The following is a 17,017-nucleotide window of genomic DNA, read 5'->3' as shown; positions in this document are numbered from 1 at the left end:
TCAGCCAGACCATCCAGGGATGAAAGGAAATTTGCTGAATGTCAGTCTGGTTCATCTCCTACTTGTTTCAACAGCTCGGTGCTGAGTGACACTGGCAGGAATCTGAGACAAGCCATCTGTCTAACCTCCTCCTCCACAAGATTTTCCAAGCCACGGGCAAATTATAATCCATGACTCAGCTTCCTCTTCACTTTAATTAAGATTCAATCACACAATTACTGTTTGCTAGCTGATTGACATTTACCTGCCAGGGTGCGATGTGATTGCATCTATTGCAATGCAAAGGTGCCCAGCAGAGCAAGGGTTAATGGAAAACTGGTGCAAAGCCCCGCCCACATTATAAGATATGCAGTCACATGGCAACAACCTCTTGGAGAGCAGTTTAGAAACATCACTGTATAAGCAAGCAGCCATCTTGCATGGTGGAGCCATACCAAAACATGGAACTGTAAGTAGTTAAGGCCTACCAGTAAAGGCTTTATTATTTTAAACATACAAGTCTCAAATCTCACCAATGAGGCACCTCCATAGAAGCAGAAAGAACCCATGCAACAAAAGAAAGAACAAAGAACAACCCAGCACGGGAAACAGGCCCTTCGGCCTAACGAGCCCGCGCCGCCGCATCCTCCTACACCTACCCTACCCTGTGTGTATGCGAGTGGACCCCCTAACTTAGCCAGACTCAGGGGAGAATAGTGTCAATTTGGTATACCAATCAGCCTAAGAGCACATCTTTGGGGTGTGGGAGGAAACCGACGCAACCACAGGGAGAATGCGCAAACTCCCACAGACACAGGCCCAAATCCATGTATCTGCACAGCTAGCAGTGCAAGTCACTGAGCTGTTGCGGCGCCCGTCTACCGGTCCAGGATCAAGCACACACACTGACACGAAGTACTAGGCCACTCCCGGAACCTCCAAGAGCAGCCCATGCACGACCCACTGTGTGCATGCCCCTTGTTTGACAACAAGGTGGACCGCCACCTGCGGAATAAAAAGACAAATGTTAACATGCAAGTCTGCAACCTGCCACCAATAAGTCATTGCTGTTGATTTAACTTGCAGTTTATTTTATATTTTTTAAAAATTGCAAGTTAAAATTTAAAGGTTAAAATATTATGCTAAATTTTCAGTTGAATAGCTGTCTGGAGATGCCAATTGCCACCAAATTTCCAAAGTACCATACAATAGACTTGTAAGAAATGAATTCATGGGATTAAAAAAAATTGTAGTCACTTGGATACCAGCTAAATTAACTAAAAATTAGAGCTAAAAAAGGAGGGAGTAGTAATGAATGAGAATAGTGTTTTTTTTACATTTGATTTTGTCTTGACAAATACTGATCTACTGTATGTTTTCACTATCTTCCATTCTAATTTCCAGTATCACCTTTCTTTTTCTGTCTCAATACAGATCTATGCCTTTGACTTAATTATGGTTGTGGCAAACGTGTTACTTCATCGTAAAATAAGAGTACAATCTCTGCCACAAATGTTTAAAGTGCTCTGGAACTAAGAAAAATGCAATCTAGTCTTTCTGTTAAGTTACATTTGCACAGCAAATTAAATTACTTATCTCTGTGGGGCAATTTACTAATTATAGCTTGGGGCATTAATGGAGCAATTTAATACTTAAGTGCAAAATCTACCAAGCAAATGAGTGGAAAAGTCAATACTCTTAAGTGGTATTAGAAGGAAAACCATCTAAAGATTTCATCCCTGTTGAGTCGTTTCATGCCCTAAATGTATGGCTTTTGGGGAAGCATTGTTGGTCTTGGGAATGTGAATTGGACTTTGGTGCCATTTCAAAGCAGTCTCCCCATTAGGACTTCTTTTAAACATCAGGCAGTGACAAATGATTAGTCTGTTGGAGTCTCTTGGGCCTCTCGGCCTGTGAAGCAATCCATTTCTTCCATAGTTTACCCATTCAGCATTCTGCTCCTGCCCCAAACTTCTCCGCATTGGAAGAGAGTGCAGATCTTCCTACCCTGTCGAGATGGAGTAACTTGAGGAGGTAGAGTAACTTGAGGAGGAAATTATTAGGACGAGCATTTACATAATTTGATAGCGTTGTGACCGTCTCTTCCTTTGAATTTATGAACATGTCAGCAAATGTGTTCACGTGCTAGTGATGGCCGTGAAGGATTGCCTGAATATAATCTTAAGCTGGCTCCCTTGACTAAGAAGCTATGGTTTCCCATTGAAATCCAAGAACATGGCCATGGTTGCTCGTACCAAATAACTGGTGCAATCAGTAAGATTTATTTCAAAACAGCGCAAAAGTATTTCCAAGGCTTGGCGCTATGTTTTAAACTTAGTGCAGATTAAACTATCATGATCAGAATCATAGAATCCCTATAATGCAGAAGGAGGCCATTTGGCCCATTGAGTCTGGACTGACCATATCCCATCCAGGCCCTATTCCCATAATCCCACATATTTACTCTGCTTGTCCCCTGATACTAGGATCAATTTAGCATAGCCAATCAATCTAACCTGCACACATTAGGACTGAATTAAATTACATTTCTTTTAAGTGGCCACTGAATGTTTGATTCCAGAACTTTATTATCCTACAATCTTGAATGGTGTGGTCAGCACTATTCAGCAAAAATCTCTAACATTTGACAAATAGGCATTTGAAAAATATTGTCCAATGTCATTCTGTTGTTATGTTTTTGAGGTATATGAGAGCATATGTTTTGGGACTGTCTTTAAGTTGAGGTAAATGAAGGGGGTCACATGACCTGACAATCTGGGTCATTTTAGGGTTGGAGATTAAGGGGGACCAGATTGTTTTATTCCAAAGAAGATGCAAGGTGTTTGTGCTGGGAGACAATGGCAGCAATCTTTGTACTAACAGTGAATACCCTGGCTCCAAAGTCCCCAGAAAAGGTTGTGAGAATGTCAGGTTGTAAACAGTTGCACTTTATAGTGTCCATTTACTTACAAAACAAAAGATAGTTGGGTCTCAAGGATAGTCAGCATTTTTACCTGGATACAAGGCCCAAGTGATTTTTGTTGCCATGGAGATGAGCTTTCAGACAGGAGGTGTCTCAGAAATGCCTGAAAACTTACAGACAAGGTTATTCTGCCAAGGTCCAGGAGAGAGAAAACGGCTGTAGGCAGCAATCCTCAATTGTTCAATATGCAGGATTAGCATTAGAAGATCGCGCTCAGATTGAAAAGACAAAATTCATGAGAGGTTTAAAGAAGGCTGGAAGATTTGTTTCGCTCACATTGGAAGAAGGTTCTCTGGGGCAATGAATTGGGAGGAGGATGGAGTTGGGGGACCTTGCTGTATAAACTCTAAGATTAAATATTCCCTGACTGAGAAAGGAAATGAAGAAAAGTAAATTATCAGGAGCTAAGAATCTCCTCGGACTGATTCTGAAAGAATTGCACGTCTGAAAGTGTAAAGTGTATTTTTTGTGTTTTTTCAGTTGTGCTAAAAGAAAAAGGGGAATATTCTGTTTTGTGTCTTAAAGTATAAGTTGCCTAAAAAAATCTCCAGTGCTTTTAGTCTTTTGTTAGGTGAAAAAAATTAAAACTTGAAATCTTGTCTTGTCATCCTTTTGGCAATTAATTTGGAGTTCAACTTTTTTTTACAAATTATCAATCTCTGCAGAAATTATAACTGTACCAAATAATTTTGAGAAAGGATATGAAGATGGATATGTTAAGCTCTCAGTGCACGTGTTAAGGTGGTGGATAAGCATGGGATTAAAATGAAACTGGCCAGGTTGATTAGATGCTCCCCCCAAAAATTCTTTCCAATAAAAAAAATAAACTTTTTTTTTGAAAAGGAAACCTCAGGACCTAGAAATATAAAATGCTGTTCATAGCCCTTAAGTCAATATAAGTAGATATATTGAGTTGCTGTATATAAAATCTTGAATGTGGAAGAAGTGTCACTACTGCTGCAATAAAATCATAGAGTCCCCACGATGCAGCAGGAGGCCACTCAGCCCATCGAGCCTGCACTGACAATCCCACCCAGGCCCTATCTCTGTAACTTCATGCATGTACCCTGCTACCATCCCCAACACTAAGGAGCAATTTAACTTGGCCAATCAACCTAACCTGCACATCTTTCAGACTGTGGGAGGAAACCGGAGCAAGCGGAGGAAACCCGCACAGACACGGGAAGAATGCACAAATTCCACACAGGCTGTGACCCGAGGCCAGAAATCAACCTAGGTCCCTGGCACTGTGAGGCAGCGATGCTAACCTCTGTGCCACAATCCGCCTTTTCAAATTGTTGCCAGTGGTATATTTGGTAAAGTGTTGTGACTGAATGATACCGAGTATTTCAGATGAGTGAACTTGTAGCTCTCTTCGCCCGAAAAAAAACAATAATTGTTTGACCTTGAGTTTGTCATTCTCTTATAAAAACAAATTGTAAATGAGTTGATAAGATGGATGCCATTGTTTCAAGAAATAACGCTCCCAATACACTTCAAGTCAAGAAAAATCAATATCGTATGACTTGTACTCCACTGGAGAAGCTAGTTGAGTTTGAAATCTTTATGTAACCGCATTTACAGAGGATAAAGGAGAAGCATTGTGAGGTATGGACTGCAAGTACATTACGTAGGGAGGCACTACGTAATGCCTCCGACATAATGGTTTGCATTTTTGTGTAAGTGCTTATTTCCACTTTGCTTCTGTGTTATCTTAATGACAAATAAATAAATGGATGAAACTGATGTGTGTCATGAGCTGTATCGCAAACATAGGTTAGCACTGCAATTATCAAATACATTGCATCTACATGTTAAAGTGGTGTTACTGTGGTTTCAAATCAAGTTGCATACTGCAGAGAGGACAGTAAAATTGCCTTGTAACATTGTCTTTAAATCAAGAGAAACCACGGTTAAAATGTTGTTTGTGATTTCTGTCCTAAGAGAAACAGCAATAAGTGTAATGTCCCAAATACCGTTTTATCCACGCCTAGCTAACACTGTAGGTCACTGACAAACTTAAATCTCTCACGTAGAACGAATAATAATGAAAGACTTAATGGCACATGAAGGAAGACACATTGTTTTCTGGTATGCAAAATGTCACTTCAGATTTCTGTACAACTGTGGCTGATTTCTAAATGTAGACCTAGAATGTACGATGTAAAATTGATGAATGTTGGGGAGCTGAAAGTGGCTATTTAGTCCATTATGCTTTTGTTGTCTCTTTGAAAGAACTATCCAGTTAGTTCCATTCCCCTGCTTTTTCCTTGTGGTCCTGTAAATTGTTTCCCTTCACACGTTTATCAATTTTGTTCTGAAAGTTGGTATTGAATCTGCTTCCACCACACTTTCAAGCTGTAAATTGCTGATCGTAACTTGCTGTGCGATTTCAATTCCTCCTCTTGCATCTGGTTCTGTTAGCAATCTTTGTCCTCTGGTTTCAGACCTTGCTATCACTTGAAACAGTTACTTTCCATTTATCCTACCAAACCCTTCAAGATTTGGATACCTGTGTTAGACCTGCGCTGAACCATCTTTGTTCAAGAGGAGAACAACTGCCGTATTTCCATTCTCTGCACGTAACTGAGATATTTTTCATTCCTGGTACCATTCTCCCCTGCGTTTTGTGTGGGTTTCCTCCGGGTACCCCAGTTTCCCCCCTCAGTCCACATCTCAGTCCAAAGATGTGCAAGTTCGGAGAATTGGTCAGGCTAAATTACCCCTTCGGTATCCCAAGGTGTGTGGGTTAGATGGATTATCCATGATAAATGTGCGGGGTTATAGGGATTGAGGGGGGGAGAGGGCTCTGTGTGAGAGTCAGTATAGACTTGATGGGCCAAATGGCCACCTCCTGCACTGTAGGGAGTGCATTATTCCATGCTTACACTAAATCTTTTCTGTACCCTTTCTAAGATCTTGATTTCCTTCCTAAAACGTGATGCACAGCTTGGGTCAAATTACTGATTTATTTTAAAGAGATGCAGAGGGAAGTTAAAGGTAACAGAAGAATCCATTATTTTCCAGATATCTTGGAAATGGAAATTGTACCAAAAAGACTGAAGTTCACAGTTAGAACCTGTGTTCGAGGCAAAGACAGGTCTGAGCTCGGAAACTGTAAGCTAGGTACTCTTTGATTCTGAGTATATGTATAGAATATGGTGTATCAAATTAAATTTACATAAATGAGCTAATTAGGAGCGAATGGCATTGATTTGTGAATGAAAGAATATGCTTGACTAATTTAATATAATTTCATGAGAAGATCATAAGAGTGCAGCGATAGAGGAATGCAATAAACGTTGTCAAATGGGTTTTGAGAAGGTGTTTGATGAAGTTCTGCAAATAGAGTTATAAAAATTAAAGTAGAAATGATTAAAGCAGTGCTTCCTAAATACTTTGCTGATGTGATTCATTTTGATGCATCGTACTTCGTGTGACCCTGGGGAAGGAAAATTTGGATACACGGCAATTGTTGACCAGGGGAGGGAGGCTTTGGTTGTTGAGTTGGGGAAGGAAAGGAAGTACGTGTGCTCCACCACCCCCTACTTCACCTCATCTCCTCTTCCTCCTCCTCCTCCACACCTTTCTCTCTCTTTCATCATGTCAGTGTCAAACCCGTTTGCTAATGAGTGGCAAGATGATCCTCGGTCACCATAGACATTGGGGTGCGTGCAACACCTTCTTACCATAGTGCTGTGCTGGTCCTGACACAGTGCACATCACCCTGCCGGGACAGACCAGTTCCTGCTTCCGTCCACATGTCAAGCTGGTTTTTGTGAACAGTACCATGTTGCTGGATCCATGTCCCTCCTGTCACTGAGTCAGATCAGTACTGTGCCTGGTGTTGGGGAGTACTGGAGTCTCCTTCCTCCCTGGTGTCACACAGCAATGTGTACATGGGCGGCACAGTGGTTCGTACTGCTGCCTCACAGCACCAGGGACTGGGGTTTGATTCCCAGCTTGGGTCGCTGCCTGTGCGGAGTCTGTACATTCTCCCTTTGTCTATATGGGTTTCCTCCTGGTGCTCTGGTTCCTTCGCACAGTCCATAAGATGTACTGGTTAGGTGGATTGGCCATGCTAACTCCTCCTTCAGTGTACCCAAACAGGCCCTAGATTGTGGCAACGAGGGGATTTTCATAATAATTTCATTGCAATGTTAATGTAAGCCGACTTGTGACAATAATAAATAAACGTTAAAACAAAGTGCTGCAGGATTCTGCAGTCACCACAACAAAGGTTCAAACTTTGACCGGGGGGTGGAGTCCGAGATGAAGCTGAGGTCTTCAGGTCACATAAAAAAAGGACAAGGGGAGTGATGTGGAGGTGTTGGAGGTTCCATGCAGGCAGACAGAGGGTGAGGTGGTGTATCAGGATGACGAACAATGAAAAGTAGAGGGAAGATCAAGGGGAAGGACCCCAACAAAGCTGCATGGAAAGCTAACAAACAAGGGGGCCAAAGGGACATAAATTCCTTTACTGGAAGGGAATGCACAAAGACTCCAAAAGGATGACGTGGTGACCTAACGGTTAGCCCTGCTGTGTTTGATTCCTCGCTTGGGTCACTGAGCTATGAGGAGAGGCTGAATAAACTAGGCTTGTACTCATTAGAGTTTAGAAGGATGAGGGGAGATCTCATTGAGACGTATAAGATGATGAATGGGATGGATAGGATAGAGGTGGAGAGGCTCTTCCCGCTCAGAAAGGACAGTAGGACGAGAGGGCACAGCCTCAAGATAAGGGGGTGGGGGGCAGTTTAGAACGGAGTTGAGGAGGAACTTCTTCACTCAAAGGGTGGTGAATCTCTGGAATTCTCTGCCCGTTGAAGTGGTGGAGGCTACTTCGCTAAATATATTTAAGACGCGGGTTGATGGGTTTTTGGTAGGCAAAGGGATTAAGGGTTATGGGGAGAGGGCGGGAAAGTGGAACTGAGCCACGACAGATCAGCCATGATCTTATTGAATGGCGGGGCAGGCTCGAGGGGCTAGATGGCCTACTCCTGCTCCTATTTCTTATGTTCTTATGTTCACTGTCTGTATGGAGTTTGCACATTTTCCCACTGCCTGTGGGTTTCCTTCAGTTTCCTCCCACAATCTAAAGATGTGCAGGTTAGGTGGATTGACCACGCTAAATTGCCCCTTAGTGTTAGGGGGCCTGGCTAGGGTAAATGTATGGAGTTATGGGGTAGGGCCTTGGTGGAACTGTGATGGGTGCTGACACGATGGGCCGAAGGCCACCTCCTGCACAAGGATTCTAAGATCTATGCAGTGGGTAGAAATCCAAATGGGGTGTGATCCTTTTGCAAATGATGGGCTCAGGGGGAGGGTGGTTTAATCAAGGAACAGACTTCCTCTTGAGGCTGCCAACCTTTTCACTCTGGGTGATGTCTGGTAAAGACTGGTTTGCCTGGAATGAGTAATCCGAGTGTGTTGGGCTTTTAGTAAACATGGTGCTTGAGTCTTCGAACACACCAGCTAATGGAATGCGGACAAAACAGCTGCTAGTCTACCAGGTGACTCGGGAATGCACTCGTGCATAATTAATGAGGTTCAAAGAGCAGGATTTAGCAGAAGACCTACTATTCTGGCCTAGGATAGGCGTCACAGAGGCACTCACCACCACAATTAGTCTCAAAATGTACATTGGCAGGGACACGATTGCTAATTGTTAAGGGAAATGAATGTTGTTCCCATTGTAAAATGTGAATGTGTTGGGTTTCAGGAACTGTACAAAGACACTGAGTTTCCCACTAATGCAATGATTTGTGCGTAGGTGCAAAATGAATGCCATTAAAAGCAATTCAAGTTTTATTTATTAGCAGGCTTACATTTATACTGCAATGAAGTTGCATAAGCCTGGAATTGAACTGAGGTCCCTGACTCTGAGAGGCAGCGGTGCTAACCACACTGCCATTTTGTTGACATCAAATGATAAGCTCACCAAATGTGAAATAATGCAGGAATTTTCAGGAGTAGGTTAGCTGAATGCCTCTCAGATGCAATTCGACGCAGAGTACAATCGGTATTTTCAGTGAAAACAAGAGTCTAGGCCAAGTAATAAGATCCTCAATGAAGCTGAGTGATGCGATTGCTTTGATGGTTAAAGCTGTGTGTGGTATAATTGACAATAAAAAAAGGCAAATGAGATTTCTGGGTTTCATACCTTTAATACAAAAACTATAAACAGAGATGTTTACAAGCCTGTGGAAAAGGTCAGTAGTTCAAAGAGGGAAATGATGTCATGGTTCAGAATTCACCACCTATTTCCTCCTGTGATGTTTTCACCAGATGCCTATGTAACTTCAAAACTGGGAAAAAAAATCAGTGCAGTAGATGTTGATGGCTTGGGTACCAAAGGAGTTGAAGTGTCTAATACTGGGTGGCTTAAAGTGAGAGGGGGAGTGTTCAAAGGAGATGTGAGGGGCAAGTTTTTACAGAGTGGTAGGTACCTGAAAACCGCTACCAGGGTGGTAGTGACAGATACAAAAGATGCAAGGAATAGAAGGATATGGACCAACAGCAGGCAGAAACAGAGAAGATACGAGCAGGAGAAGGCTATTTGGCCCTTCGAGACTGTTCCGCCATTCATCACGATCATAGCTGATCGTCCAACTCAATAGTCTAATCCTGATCCTGCTTTCTCCCCGTAATCTTTGATCCCATTCATCCCGAGTGGTATATCTAGCTGCCTCTTGAATGCATTCAATGTTTTGGCATCAACTACTTCCTGTGGTAATGAATTCCACAGGCTCACCACTCTTTTGGTGAAGAAATGTCTCCTCACCTCCATCCTAAATGGTCTACCCCGAATTCTCAGACTGTGACCCCTGGTTCTGGACTCCCCCACCATCAGGAACATCCTCCCTACATCTACCCTGTCTAGTCCTGTTAGAATCTTATAAATCTGTATGAAGGGATTAATTTGGCATCATGCTTAGCACAACGTAGTGGACCGAAAGGACCTGTTCTTGTGCGGTACTTTGTGTTCTGTAAATGATAAGAATAAAAAGTTCATTGGTTTGATGGTTACCTTGTGACCGTTTGCAAGCCTGCAGTCCTAGTGTGAAGACATTGCTGCAAAAAAATCAACAGAAGTTATTTCAGTGTGATAGCCAAAGTATCAGAGATTTGAGTCAAGATATTTGCCCACACACAAAGATTTGGCAATTGCTTTCTCCTTTCCACATTGCCAGATAAATGAAATGGATAGGTTTGAGATGGCTGATGAAGAGTATTTAATCAGAGAATCATGTTGTTTTATCTTAAAGCACTGACTGATAAAATCTTCTCTTTGTTCCAAAATTTATTTATTTTCTTGAAGAAACTTGAACTGTGCCTCTCAGCTCCAGGAAACTACCTGGATGGCTTGGTGGGGGGTCTGTACACTTAAAATTCATTCTACAGGGTGTGGGCTTTGCTTTTATTGCCCATCCCTAACTGCACTCCACCCCAGAGACCATTTGCGAATCAAGAATACTGCTATGACTTTGGAGTCACAGACCAGACAAATTTCCTTGGCACAGTGGTTAGCACAGCTGCCTCACAACACCAGTGATCCTGCTTCAATTCCCAGCTTGGGTCACTGTCTATGTGGAGTCTGCACATTCTCCCCATGTCTGCGTGGGCTTCCTGTGGGGCTCCGGTTTTCTCTCACGGTCCGAAAAGTGTGCTGATTAGGTTCAACGGCCATGCCAAATTCTCCCTTAGTGAACCATAACATGTGCCGGATTGTGGCGACTAGGGGATTTTCACAGTAACTTCATTGCAGTATTAAGGTAAACCTACTTGTGACAGTAATAAATAAACCTTTAAACATTCCCTAAAGGATATTAATGAACTAAATGGTTTTTATGACAATTGATAATGGTTTTGTGGTCATCGTTTTAATTCCAGGTTTTTATTCAATTCAAATTTCACCGTCTGCCTTGGTTGGATTCAGACCTGGGTCCTTAGATTGTTAGTCCAGTGATAATTCCACAATGCCACTACCTCCCCTAACTTCTGATTGTTGTGATCTGGAATGTGCTGGACAATTTGAATAGCAGTAGAAGCATAGAATCTACCTGAATAAAATCGAGTCCAATGAACGTATTGTGGTCAATTAGAAATATCCGAACTATGTCTCAAAGCCTTTACAATCGTTGACCTGTGCAAGATTGTTAAATTAGCATGAAGTTGTGATCACCAGTGCTGCTAATGTTTGTCGTTCGCTCAGGTGCCTTGTGAACTGAAATGGAAACCATTTGCAATTTATTGTTGAATTTGAGTCAATCTACTCAGCTGTTAGTCATTGACCCGGCACAGAAGTAGAAAAATTGATTTCAATCTGTGAAGATGTGTTTATTTTTTCTTTAACGCCTCTCGTGCGATGTGTACGGTACCCCCGGCCTTGGAAAATTAATGTTCAAAGTTCATCGGTTCTCTTCGGGAGCAGCTCAGCAGTGATCTGAATGGCCAAGCTCGATTGGTACTGATGGGAAAAATATTGAGCGATCCTTGGCCAGAATGAAGCATTTTATTGGTCAGGAAGGAAAAACGAAATTAGCGAGAAAAATCAGGGTGTGTCAAGACTTATCAGAAGTTTGATTTATAGAGAATGTTTGATAATAAATGAGATGTTGATAAATGCGTCCATTGGAACTATCTGCGTAACTGAAACCTTTTACAATTGACTATTTTGGTATTGATATTTTTGAATCATAGAATCCCTACAGTACACAACAAGGTTTTTTGGCCCATCGGGTCTGCACTGACCCTTACCCATGTTTACCCCATAACCCCACATATTTAATCCATTAATTCCACAAACCTATATATATCTTGGCCAATTTAGCATGGTCAACCAACTGAACCTGCACATCGATGGACTATGGGAGTGCAGACACAAGGAGAACATGCAAACTCCACCCAGACTGTCACCCAAGGCCAGAAATGAACCCAAGTCCCTGGCGCTGTGAGGCAGTAGTGCTGACCACTGTGGGGGAGGGGGGAAATAGAACAGTAACAGCTGGAAAGCAAAATTATATGTCGTTCTTTGATTTTTGAAATTAGGTTGCAGACCAGAGAATATTGGTTATGCTTAGCTTCAACAGAGACTGGAAGTGAGAGGAGTTTCTGAACCAAACTGTTGTGATAATACCGTGTCTTTAAGAAATGCATTTAATATCCTGCTTCTCATGAAGGAAATGTTTTAAACATCAGCTCTGATTATGGTGTCGATTTGTTTGCTCCGGGGAGACCACAACTTGAGAATGTCGAGGCATAATTAATCCTAGGTTTTGGGGTGTTTGTTTTAATCTGAGCTAATGAGTTTTGTTTATTTTTTTGTGTTGTTCCTTGGGGTTTAATTAGGTTGGTTGACAAGAGAGAGTCATATGAATGGGAAGAGCTAAGCTTACAGAGAAAAAGCAGACAATTGTCTGCTTGGGTTTTCCAGAAACAATAAGCGTTCTTCTCTCTCTGGAGACTGCAGTTTGGGACCGACTAGCAAATAGACATCTCCCTCCAAAGGTTTTCTGGAGGCTAGAGGACTAACAGTTGGTGTACCAGCCACTTGCTGGCTAACTGATTTTGAAGAGGAGTTGACATCTGAGGAATATTGCTTAAATTGGAACTAATAAGAAATAGATTGGCAGTTCAAAATTATATCTTGTCATGTTTAAGTATTTCAATTGGTAAAAGTTATGCTAATTCTTTTTGTTACAGTTAAACTCTATTGTTAAATAATGTGTCAATAGAACCACACCTGAAGTGAGGCACCTTATACTCGCACTAATGCCAAAATCAAGAACAGAATCTAGATTAGTGTCAGAATATGCCTTGGAGTTTCTACTTGTCCCTAACAGTGCGAAGGGACTGAGCGTCTCTTCATAGGGGGGCCACACCATGCGGGCAAGTGTTTCCCCACACACACTGGTGAAGTTGAGGAAGGGATTTATGTGTGCACAAGAATATTTTTACTGTTTAGCGAGCATACCATGCAATTTAACATTGCAACGCAATGGTGAACTTGACTTGCTTCTGAAGTTGTAACATCAGGCATATCACATTTATCCGAGAGTTATACTCCTAACGAATCTTCCCTGCTGCTCACCTTTATTTAGGAGGATAGTCATTCGAGAATTCACAATCACAGTCATAAGTTCTTCTGTTCGACAAAAGTGACTTCCAAGCAGCTTATCACACATGAAACCATGTGCCTACGTGTCTCCGTACTCCCACTCAGAATTCCCACCGAGCTCTTTTCCAACTGCTATCTGAAATATTTTGACTGTATCAAATGACTCACATGAAGAACAGTTCAGGCTGTGGATGTTCAATTTCTTCGTTGTAGAGGGGGCACATGAATTGAATCCCTTCTTCACCATGGGAGCCAACATAAATATCTAGTTCAGAATGAGTTTGGACAATGCTGGAGACTAAATGATCAAATACTTTACAGGACAAAGGTTGTACCTCGACTAGAGTTGTTGTGTGAAGAGGAGGGTGGGTCATCAGGAGGCCAAAGGTGCAATTTGTTTTTCTATTCATTCTGGGGACACGGGCATCACTGGCCAATATTTATTGCCCATCCGTAGTTGCCTGAGGGCAGTCGAGGGGTGGTCACGTGTAGGCCAGACCAAATAAGGACGGCAGATTTCTTTCCCTAAAGGATATCAAATGGGTTTTTCCAACAATTGACAATGGTTTGATTGTCAGCAATAGATTTTTAATTCCAGATTTTTTTTTGGAATTCAAATTCCACCCTCTGCCGTGTCGTTTTTCAAACTCAGGTCCCCAAAATATGAGCTTAGTTTCAGGGTGAATAGTCTGCTGATAATACCAGTGGGCTATTGCCTCCCCATGTTTAACTGCTCTTCACCTTCCTGCATTATGGAATTTTATCAGTGGCAGGAAAGGCACTGCTGCTGGCATTTTATCAGATGCTATCCTGACGGCAAGTACCACCCCCACCAAACTACCCTCTTCTGCTATCGACAACCCCCCGCCCTTGCTCTTCAATGGAAACCCGCCTGATTGGTAAGAAAAAATTGTACATTTTGGAACAAAGTGAAGCTTTTATCAGTTGGTGCTTTAAGAATTATATTGTTTTATCTCCGATTAAACTACCTCTGTGATACTGTCTTGCGAAATAGTTCTATGTTGGTTTTACTATCGTACTCCTGGAATAATTGAAGTGCAAAATAAATAGCATCCTATATTGAGTAATGAAATGTTCATTCAAGTCTTTTCAGATCATTGAAGTAATTGCTGGAAAAGTGTCTCTTATTGAAACCATTGATGTATTTGAATTTGCTCTAATTCATACTTAATTTGGAATCAAGTTCCTTGATCGTTATTGCCTACCTGATATGTATGAGCTGAAAGAACTCTTTCTAATTTTTATTCTTTTTTAATGAGGTCTATAAAATGCGTTCTGACAGCATTCTGGCAATGGAACTGAAGATTTGTGCTTCAGAGGGCCGTGCCCTCGCTAAGCTGTTCCATTACAGCTACAACACTGGCATCTACCAGTATTGTGCAAAAGTGTGTCCTGTCTGCAGGAAGGACAAATCCAACCCTTCCATCCCACCAATCCACTCTGTCATTAGCAAAGTGATGGAATGTGTTGTCGACAGTGCTATCAAGCAACACTTGGCGATCAATAACCTGTTCGCTGGTGCTCAGTTTGGGTTCTGCCAGGGCCACTTAGTTCATGATCTTATTCTTGCCTTGATGGAAGTATGGACAAAAGAGCTGAACTGTAAGAGTGATGTGAGAGTGGCTGCCCTTTAAGGCAGTGTTTGACTGAGTGTGGCATCAAGGAGCCTTCATTGGTTGGAGTCATACCTGACACAAAGGAAAATGGTTGTGATTGTTGGAGATCAATCACCTCTATCCTTGGACAGCATGATGTGGAGATGCTGGCATTGGACTGGGGTAAACACAGTAAGAAGTCTCACAACACTAGGTTAAAGTCCAACAGGTTTATTTGGTAGTAAATCGCCACTAGCTTTCGGAACGCTGTTCCTTCATCAGGTGAGCGGAGAGTTCTCCACTCACCTGACAAAGGAACAGCGTTCTGAAAACTAGTGGCGATTTACTACCAAATAAACCTGTTGGACTTTAACCTGGTGTTGTGAGACTTCTTATTAGGACAGCACTGCAGGCATTGCTCAGGGGGGTGTTGTAGGCTTAACCATCTTCAGCTGCTTCAGCAATGATCTTACCTCAATCTTAAGTGGTCAGGATGGGAATGTTTCCAGATGTTAGCATAATATTCAAAGCCATTTGCAATTCCTCAATGAAGCAGTCAGTGTCCATACGCAGCAAGAACTGGGAAATATACAAGCTTGAACTTATAAGTGACAAGTAACATTCACTCCATCCAAGTACTATTTCCAACCAGAGAGCATCGAACTATCTTTCCTTGATATTCAATGGCATTACCATTGCTGAATCTCCCACTATCAAGATCCGAGGGGATTCCATTGATCAGAAACTGAACTTCAGCCAGATAAATACCAAAAGCCAGTCAGAGGTTGTAAATTCTGAGGAGACGAACTCACCTCCTGACTCTGCAAAGCCTGTCCACCGTCTAGGAAGCTCTAATCAAAAACGCGATGTCACACTCTTGGCCTGAATGAATACAACTCCAAGACTCAAATTGTTTGACACCATGCAGGACAAGACAGCCCGCTTGATTGGAACTCTATCCACCATCTTACACATTCAGTCCCTCCAGCATTCACACACTGTCCAGCAGTGTTTACCATCCACACGATGCACTTCAGCAAGTCACCAAGGCTCCTACAACAGCATCTTTCAAACTGGTGACCTCCGCCATTGACAAGGGCAAGAGATCAAAGGGAACAGCACAACCTGCAAGTTCATTCTAAGTCAAACACCAACCTGACTGTATTGACATTCCTTCACTGTTGCTTGGTCAAAATTCTAAAACTCCTTTCCTAATGGCACTGTGTGTGTGTGCCTACATTACAGGGACTACAGTAATTCAAGAAGGTCATTCACATTCGCTGTATCAAGGGCAATTAGGGATGGGCAATGAATACTGGCCTGGCCAGTGACACTCAAACCCAGTAAAATAATTTGAAAAAGCACTCCAAAGTTGATTTGTCCATTTACATTTGTTGTTGGGTTTTTCACGTTCTGGTTTGGGGATTTCATTTAATTCACTCTACTAAAGAGCGTTTACATCAGGAAGAAACTCCAATATGACGAGCCAGTTGCCAGATTTCAAAAAGAAACAGGTAGTAAAGGGGTTGAAAAGGCTAAACTATGTCAGTATTTGTCCACAGCAGAATGTTCTTTGTTTAAACCTGATGCCATCTGTCACTGAATTAAATCTGCAATGCTGCAAATAATAGATACGAATTAATTAGAAACTTATATTCAAGAAAATATCCAGGACATCATCTGTTCACTGAAGCCTTATGTTCTGTTTTAAATAGCACAGTTTTTTTTGGCGCAGTGGTTAGCATCACTGCCTCATAGCGCCAGGGACCCGTGTTCAATTCTCGGCTTGGGTAACTGTGTATGTGGAGTGTGCATGTTCTCCCCATGTCTGCGTGGGTTTTCTCCGGCTGCTCCGATTTCCTGCCACAATCTGAAAGAGGTGTGTTGAATCCTCTGGTTAAATCATCACCAGTCAATTGTCCCCCTCATAGCGGAGACCTTCTGATGGTCATCTGGGACTATGGTGACTTTACCTTTAGATCTAATTAGGCTGGAAGATGGAGGGTCAGATTAGAACCAGGCTGCCTTAACAAAGATCCAACTGAAATTACAACTCTGACCAACCTGTGCTTTCTTGTCCCCTCCGTTTTAATTTGGTACGTGCGTTTGACAGCATTTCTGAGTTTGGGAGTTTCTCGTCTAAGACATCTTGGGTCCAAACCTGATACTCACACCTGCAATCTTCAATATTTGACCATGATCGCAGCTTATCAGCGCCGAGATCCGAATGAATATTTCACTCAAAAAACTGAAATCGAATATCTATGGTTTCATGTTCACTTCTGCTCTGTTTTTAAGATAGGTTCATTTTCTGACTTG

The 17,017-nt window shown here is 42.1% G+C and overlaps 1 protein-coding gene across 5 annotated transcripts in view; it reads left to right on the top strand.

Annotated features, from left to right (window-relative positions):
* astn2 (astrotactin 2) overlaps nt 1–17,017 on the top strand; it is a 1,598,826-nt gene that overhangs the window by 484,335 nt on the left and 1,097,474 nt on the right. Inside the window, exon 1 of one of the 5 annotated variants that reach the window (XM_080212457.1) lies at nt 413–448. The exons of the other annotated variants lie outside the window; for them this stretch is intronic. The gene's annotated coding sequence lies outside the window, so the exon portion shown is untranslated. Of the gene's footprint in view, nt 1–412; nt 449–17,017 lie in introns of those variants that run through there. 5 annotated transcript variants of the gene reach the window in all.

Source organism: Carcharhinus amblyrhynchos, chromosome 25 (genome assembly GCF_965287045.1).
Source record: "Carcharhinus amblyrhynchos chromosome 25, sCarAmb.v2.hapA, whole genome shotgun sequence".
In the NCBI taxonomy this organism is placed as follows: Eukaryota; Metazoa; Chordata; class Chondrichthyes; order Carcharhiniformes; family Carcharhinidae; genus Carcharhinus; species Carcharhinus amblyrhynchos.
This window is presented reverse-complemented; position numbering and strand designations above follow the sequence as displayed.